The sequence below is a fragment of the Oncorhynchus masou genome, unplaced genomic scaffold (assembly GCF_036934945.1).
Source record: "Oncorhynchus masou masou isolate Uvic2021 unplaced genomic scaffold, UVic_Omas_1.1 unplaced_scaffold_2129, whole genome shotgun sequence".
Taxonomy (NCBI): domain Eukaryota; kingdom Metazoa; phylum Chordata; class Actinopteri; order Salmoniformes; family Salmonidae; genus Oncorhynchus; species Oncorhynchus masou.
This window is the reverse complement of record NW_027008607.1, coordinates 1,016-9,558: the sequence shown is the minus strand read 5'-3', so window position 1 is coordinate 9,558 and position 8,543 is coordinate 1,016. Positions and strand designations below refer to the sequence as shown.

The window sequence follows — 8,543 nt, the reverse complement described above, 5'->3', positions numbered from 1 at the left end:
TACTAGGCCTACTGCATTTGGCTAAGGTGTATGTAAACCTCCGACTTCAACTGTTGGTATTAACAAGGTAATATGGTGAAAGTTTACCAGGAAATGTATGCTCTCAAACAGAATGGACATTCTACAATCCTTAAATGACGAAATGAGTATGTGTCATTTCACATTTGTCCCTCGTGTTTCTTGGTGGTTTCTAATTGGACATCATGTGTTTCTTGGTGGTTTCTAATTGTCCATCATGTGTTTCTTGGTGGTTTCTAATTGGACATCATGTGTTTCTTGGTGGTTTCTAATTGGACATCATGTGTTTCTTGGTGGTTTCTAATTGTCCATCATGTGTTTCTTGGTGGTTTCTAATTGGACATCATGTGTTTTTTGGTGGTTTCTAATTGTCCATCATGTGTTTCTTGGTGGTTTCTAATTGGACATCATGTGTTTTTTGGTGGTTTCTAATTGGACATCATGTGTTTCTTGGTGGTTTCTAATTGGACATCATGTGTTTCTTGGTGGTTTCTAATTGGACATCATGTGTTTCTTGGTGGTTTCTATTTGTCCATCATGTGTTTCTTGGTGGTTTCTATTTGGACATCATGTGTTTCTTGGTGGTTTTTATTTGTCCATCATGTGTTTCTTGGTGGTTTCTAATTGGACATCATGTGTTTCTTGGTGGTTTCTAATTGGACATCATGTGTTTCTTGGTGGTTTCTAATTGGACATCATGTGTTTCTTGGTGGTTTCTAATTGGACATCATGTGTTTCTTGGTGGTTTCTATTTGTCCATCATGTATTTCTTGGTGGTTTCTATTTGGACATCATGTGTTTCTTGGTGGTTTTTATTTGTCCATCATGTGTTTCTTGGTGGTTTCTAATTGGACATCATGTGTTTCTTGGTGGTTTCTAATTGGACATCATGTGTTTCTTGGTGGTTTCTAATTGGACATCATGTGTTTCTTGGTGGTTTCTAATTGGACATCATGTGTTTCTTGGTGGTTTCTAATTGGACATCATGTGTTTTTTGGTGGTTTCTAATTGTCCATCATGTGTTTCTTGGTGGTTTCTAATTGGACATCATGTGTTTTTTGGTGGTTTCTAATTGTCCATCATGTGTTTCTTGGTGGTTTCTAATTGGACATCATGTGTTTCCTGGTGGATTCTATTTGTCCATCATGTGTTTCTTGGTGGTTTCTAATTGGACATCATGTGTTTCTTGGTGGTTTCTATTTGGACATCATGTGTTTTTTGGTGGTTTCTAATTGTCCATCATGTGTTTCTTGGTGGTTTCTAATTGGACATCATGTGTTTTTTGGTGGTTTCTAATTGTCCATCATGTGTTTCTTGGTGGTTTCTAATTGGACATCATGTGTTTTTTGGTGGTTTCTAATTGGACATCATGTGTTTCTTGGTGGTTTCTAATTGGACATCATGTGTTTCTTGGTGGTTTCTAATTGGACATCATGTGTTTCTTGGTGGTTTCTATTTGTCCATCATGTATTTCTTGGTGGTTTCTATTTGGACATCATGTGTTTCTTGGTGGTTTTTATTTGTCCATCATGTGTTTCTTGGTGGTTTCTAATTGGACATCATGTGTTTCTTGGTGGTTTCTAATTGGACATCATGTGTTTCTTGGTGGTTTCTATTTGGAAATCATGTGTTTCTTGGTGGTTTCTAATTGGACATCATGTGTTTCTTGGTGGATTCTAATTGGACATCATGTGTTTCTTGGTGGTTTCTAATTGGACATCATGTGTTTCTTGGTGGTTTCTAATTGGACATCATGTGTTTCTTGGTGGATTCTATTTGGACATCATGTGTTTCTTGGTGGATTCTAATTGGACATCATGTGTTTCTTGGTGGTTTCTAATTGGACATCATGTGTTTCTTGGTGGTTTCTATTTGTCCATCATGTGTTTCTTGGTGGTTTCTAATTGGACATCATGTGTTTCTTGGTGGATTCTATTTGGACATCATGTGTTTCTTGGTGGTTTCTATTTGTCCATCATGTGTTTCTTGGTGGTTTCTAATTGGACATCATGTGTTTCTTGGTGGATTCTATTTGGACATCATGTGTTTCTTGGTGGTTTCTAATTGGACATCATGTGTTTCTTGGTGGTTTCTATTTGTCCATCATGTGTTTCTTGGTGGTTCCTATTTGGACATCATGTGTTTCTTGGTGGTTTCTATTTGGACATCATGTGTTTCTTGGTGGCTTCTATTTGGACATCATGTGTTTCTTGGTGGTTTCTATTTGGACATCATGTGTTTCTTGGTGGTTTCTATTTGGACATCATGTGTTTCTTGGTGGTTTCTATTTGGACATCATGTGTTTCTTGGTGTTTCTCTCTGGTCTCAGGAGGATGATGAAACACTTAGGAGCAAACAGACAGAACAGCAGCCCAAAGCTGGATGCTAAGATGGCGAATATCTCCACAGCTACAGTGTACTTCCCAGGAGAGCTGACGTAGGCAGGGACGAAGGAGATCCATACAGCACAGAAGATCAGCATGCTGAAGGTGATGAACTTGGCCTCATTGAAGTTGTCAGGGAGTTTCCTGGCCAGGAAGGCTAAGAGGAGACAGAGAGAGGCCAGCAAGCCGATGTAGCCCAGCACCAGAGAGAAGCCGACCACAGAGCCCACGTCACACTCCAGGACCACCCTCGGCCCCCGACCCTCTCTGCCGCCCCTCTTAGCCGGCCGGGGTGGAGCTACGACCAGCCACAGCACACAGATCAGCACCTGTGGAAGGGAACGGGGTTTGGAAGGACAAAGCACAGTCACCATAACAACAGAATACGGTCAGTGAAGGAAATCAATACATTCCAATAGTAAAAACTAGATGTTCACCTGGAGGAGTGTGCAGAGTGAGATGCCCATCCTTTGCTGAGCTGGGCTGAAGTATCTCATCAGGTTCTCTCCAGGCAGAGTGGCCCTGAAGGCCACCAGCACCACCACAGTCCTGCTGAGCAGACAGGAGATGCAGAACACAAAGCTTACACCAAATAGGGTGTGTCTCAGCATGCAAGTCCATGGCTTCGGCCAGCCAATGAAAACCAGTGCACACAGGAAGCAGAGTTTGAGTGACAGCAGGAGCAGGAAGCTGAGCTCAGAGTTGTTGGCTTTCACCTGCAACGAGACAGAGAATGATAATTTAGACAGAGTAACGTCATAAATCTCGTCCTTATGTGACACAGTACATTTACATTTACATTTAAGTCATTTAGCAGACGCTCTTATCCAGAGCGACTTACAAATTGGACGAACTGATGTCTCTCATGCAATGGAATGCACTTCCAGCTTTTACTTCCTGACATCGGGAACACTCAAAATGCCTGCCAGTCCATCCATTATGCCATCATTGATTTGAATGGGGACACCTGTTCTATTCATTGTGTTTCTATGATCACATGATTCAACTCACCAGGGAGTATGGCGGTGGTAGAAGAAGGTGGCCAGGGCACCAGCTGTGAGCGTTGCCCCGGAAACTGAGATGACGGACAGGATGACGCCCATGGTGTCGCTGTAGGAGAGGAAGTCCACCAGCTGTGGGACGAGGCCGTACGATCTGGGTTGGACCAGAACCGCTCTGGACACCTGATACACTCAACTGACCCTGACAGAGAAGGAACAGAAATCAAGAGTCAGAATCAGAACCAGTCAGGACCAGTCAGGACCTGGACCAGTCAGAACCAAGACCAGTCAGAACCAGGACCAGTCAGAATCAGTCAGAACCAGGACCAGTCAGGACCCGGACCAGTCAGAATCAGAATCAGTCAGAACCAGGACCAGTCCGGACCAGTCAGGACCCGGACCAGTCAGGACCAGGACCAGTCAGAACGAGGACCAATCAGAATCGGGACCAGTCAGAATCAGACCAGTCAGAACCAGTCTGAATCAGAACCAGTCAGAACCAGGACCAGTCAGAATCAGGACCAGTCAGAATCAGGACCAGTCAGAATCAGGGCCAGTCTGAATCAGAACCAGTCAGAATCAGGACCAGTCAGAATCAGGACCAGTCAGAACCAGGACCAGTCAGAATCAGGACCAGTCAGAATCAGGACCAGTCAGAATCAGGGCCAGTCTGAATCAGAACCAGTCAGAACCAGGACCAGTCAGAATCAGGACCAGTCAGAATCAGGACCAGTCAGAATCAGGACCAGTCAGAACCAGGACCAGTCAGGACCCGTACAAGTCAGGATCAGGACCAGTCAAATATGAATTGGAATGAGAAAAGTTGATAGACGACCTGTTGTGTTGCTGATCTCTCCCTCAGCGCAGGACAGACAGTCAAAGCAGCAGACGGGCCTCCCCTTCTGTACCGCATGTCTGGTACCAGGGGGACAGGCAGCACTGCATATAGACACAGGGACCTACCAGACGGTGGGGAGGACGCAGTCATCATCATCACTATTATCACCACTATTACACACACACACACACACACACACACACACACACACACACACACACACACACACACACACACACACACACACACACACACACACACACACACACACACACAGAGAGAAGCAGGTTTGCTGGGCCCCTCTGGGGACGAGGTGAGGAATCTCACCACACAAATATCTCACATTCAGTATCATGTTGATGACAGAGCTTCCTGACTGAACTAACATTCAGTATCATATTGTTGACAGAGCTTCCTGTCTGAACTAACATTCAGTATCATATTGTTGACAGAGCTTCCTGTCTGAACTAACATTCAGTATCATATTGTTGACAGAGCTTCCTGTCTGAACTAACATTCAGTATCATATTGTTGACAGAGCTTCCTGACTGAACTAACATTAGTATCATATTGTTGACAGAGCTTCCTGTCTGAACTAACATTCAGTATCATATTGTTGACAGAGCTTCCTGACTGAACTAACATTCAGTATCATATTGTTGACAGAGCTTCCTGTCTGAACTAACATTCAGTATCATATTGTTGACAGAGCTTCCTGTCTGAACTAACATTCAGTATCATATTGTTAACAGAGCTTCCTGACTGAACTAACATTCAGTATCATATTGTTGACAGAGCTTCCTGTCTGAACTAACATTCAGTATCATATTGTTGACAGAGCTTCCTGTCTGAACTAACATTCAGTATCATTTTGCTAACAGAGCTTCCTGTCTGACCTAACATTCAGTATCATATTGTTGACAGAGCTTCCTGACTGAACTAACATTCAGTATCATATTGTTGACAGAGCTTCCTGTCTGACCTAACATTCAGTATCATATTGTTGACAGAGCTTCCTGTCTGAACTAACATTCACTATCATATTGTTGACAGAGCTTCCTGTCTGAACTAACATTCAGTATCATATTGTTGACAGAGCTTCCTGTCTGAACTAACATTCAGTATCATATTGTTAACAGAGCTTCCTGTCTGAACTAACATTCAGTATCATATTGTTAACAGAGCTTCCTGACTGAACATTCATGTGTTATTTGTTTTATTCCTGTCTTTCTCTTTGCTGTATGTCTGCCTCAAGGTGAGAAACTAAACAAGTTTCTTTCTCACACACACACACACACACACACACACACACACACACACACACACACACACACACACACACACACACACACACACACACACACACACACACACACACACACACACACACACACACACACACACACACACACACACACACTCCTCTCTGCCCCAGAGAAACCCAGCTAAGTGGTACTCACCTCATCTCCGCTGCCTCCTCCCCACACCACCTTCTCCATATTGATGTGAAACTGGTCGTCCACTCCGACTGAAGACAGAAAATGGCCGACCTGGACAAACTCTGCCGTCCCCTCGTGGGTCACATGCCAGTTGATGATGTCATAAGAGGCAGGCGGATCACCATTCATGTCGAAGTGGATCAAATCCCCCACAGGAGTACTGAAGTTCACTCTCCTCAGATAATGAACAATCTCAAAGACAAAAGGGCATTGGAACAGGATTTAGAGTTAGAACCAGTGGTGGCTTAGGGATTTTAGTGCTCAACACTTATAAAGTGTGTCCATTGTATCCTGACTGGAAACGTTAGAGTTGTACCCTGAAAACAGATCAACATGGTATTGTCACCTGGCTGGGTTGAAGCCTCCTGATATCAGGGCACTGTCCACTATTAAAGGGTCCCTCCCCTGGTGAACAGGCCACCATGTCCTGAATGGCGTGGGCGATGGCGTACACAGCCTTGTACACATTGTAGCTGGCTCTCAGCTGAGACACGTCAGCATACTGGCTCTCCCCCTCACCTAGGATTGACACTTTATTTTACTGAGACAACATCGGGAATGGATCAGGACACACAAAACAGAGCATTAGTTGTAAACTTTCCCTCACCTATGACCTCTGAACCAGTACACTGTCGCCGGGACGACGGGGTCATGCTGAGGTCAATCCCCAGGGAACACGCAAAAATCTCCTCCCACAATTCCCCCAGGAAGGGGTCGGATTTCTGGTTTTCCCCATCAGGACGGAGGCGGGTTAGGAAAGGCCCCAGGCTGGGAATGACAGCTTTCTTCAGGGCAAATCCAATAGTCCCGGCAAGAGAGGGCAGGTTTTTGGGGGAAGAGAGAGTAGAGTAGGTGACCCAGGCTTCCGAGGCGATCCACTGCCTGTCTGTTATGTTCTGACGGACAACCTCTTCCATCAGGGCCTGAAGAATGAGACGGTTAAAAAGATCAAGATAGTCAGGTTGAAGTACATGATTATCAATAAGAAAATACTTGTCTATAAAGGGCATCAAGATATGGTAGGACAAAAACACTCTGCTACAGTTGTGTAACAAATACTTAACAATACTCTGACCAGTAACTGATTACCCGTGCATCCTGAGCGATGGCGAAGGTCACCACCACTCTGGCAGTAGATCCTCTGATTGTGTCCACGATGTACTTCATCCGTCTCTGAGATGGTACCTTGGGGATGACCATCAGTGGGAGAGAGGGAAGAGAGTCAGAGAAAATCAGAGAGAGTGTTTCTATTTTATATTCATGGAGAGTGGGCGAAGCAGAGTTAAAGAGAGACAGAAATCATCAGAGTGAGGTCGCACCTTGGGGATGACCTCTGCGTAGGCGACACAAACCCCAGATCCTTGGAGATCTTGGAGAAGCATCTGAACCCCAAACTTTCCATAGTCATCATCCCCTGACACCAGCCCCACCCACTCCCAGCCCAGCTGATGCAGCAGCCTGGCCATGCCCCGAGCCTGGAAGGCATCACTGGGTATCGTACGGAAGAACGATGGGTACCTCCAGTTGTCACTCAAACAGGCACAGGAGGCAAAATAACTCACCTGGGAGAGAACAGAGAGAGAGAGAGAGTCAGGGAGAATAAGAATTTGTAACACTCAGAGTAGAAAAGAGGAAACGTGAACATAGAGTCATCAAGATAGATATTTAATTGAATGTGTAAGTGTTATCTAGAAATATATTTGAGTGTAATCTGTAATCTGTAAAAGTCATTTAGATAGATATTTGAATGTAATCTGTAAGAAAGTCATTTAGATAGATATTTGAATGTAATCTGTAAGAGAGTCGTTATCTCTTTCCATTCCGGTCTGTAATCCAACCCCATGCCTCACCATGGGTAAATCAAACGGCCCGAGGGTCTGTGCCACCACGATGGAGGCTGAGGAGCGGGCATCACCGATTATCACGGGCACCTCAGGGGTTGCTCCACACTCTCTTCCTGCCACAGAGGCATCCTGGCCGGTCACCATGGCTAGGGCTGCCCCCAGAGTGGTTCCCTCTGCCAGGCATGTGTCAGCAGCCAGGAACCCCAGGGTGAGGTTAGGAAGGAGTAATGGGTCGCGGTTAATCTCCTCCACCGCAAAGATCATAGTCTGGAGCCAGCGGTAAGCACGCTGGTTGAACCTGACAGATGGAGGAAGGGAAGAGACAGGTAGAGAGGAGATAACTGAAAACACTTTACACGTGAAAACAATGAAACAAAGCTGTCATCACACATCACTTGGGAGTTGCGTACATTGTGCATGTCACATTTCCCTCAATACTCCGGAACTCCTGCTCTGGTAGAGGGGCTTCCACATGGACGGGGAACAGGCCTCCAATGACCACATCTCCTGCCCGATAAACACTGCCCGAGATGGGGTTAGCCATCAGCCGACAGGCCCCCCCTCCACCTCCAGACTGACCCCAGACATACCCAGGGATAGGGAGGCAGCAGAGCAGCCACAGCCAGCCATAGAGGCACATCACCTGGATAGAGACAAGGTCGAGGACTGGGAAAGTCCGTCACCTGGAAGAGAGAGATCAAAGCAAGATCGTACAGACAGAACACTGAGTAAATAGAATGACATGAACAAAGAAACGCTAGTAATTAAGAGATACACCATACACCATACACCATACACCATACACCACGGACACCTGTAACCAGACAGTTGTATGAAACAACAGTGATAGACACACAAAAAAACATGTTCCATCTCTGCCCTACCTATCTACAGTAAACCTTATCCTGGTGAGGGAGACAGACAGACAGACAGAGAGGATGAGTGTCTATCAGTCTAGC

At 45.3% G+C, this 8,543-nt stretch overlaps 1 pseudogene; it reads right to left on the bottom strand.

The window, feature by feature from the left end:
* Positions 1-2,302: 2,302 nt before the first annotated feature.
* Positions 2,303-8,224, bottom strand: LOC135532950 (extracellular calcium-sensing receptor-like; annotated as a pseudogene).
* Between the last annotated feature and the right edge of the window lie 319 nt (positions 8,225-8,543).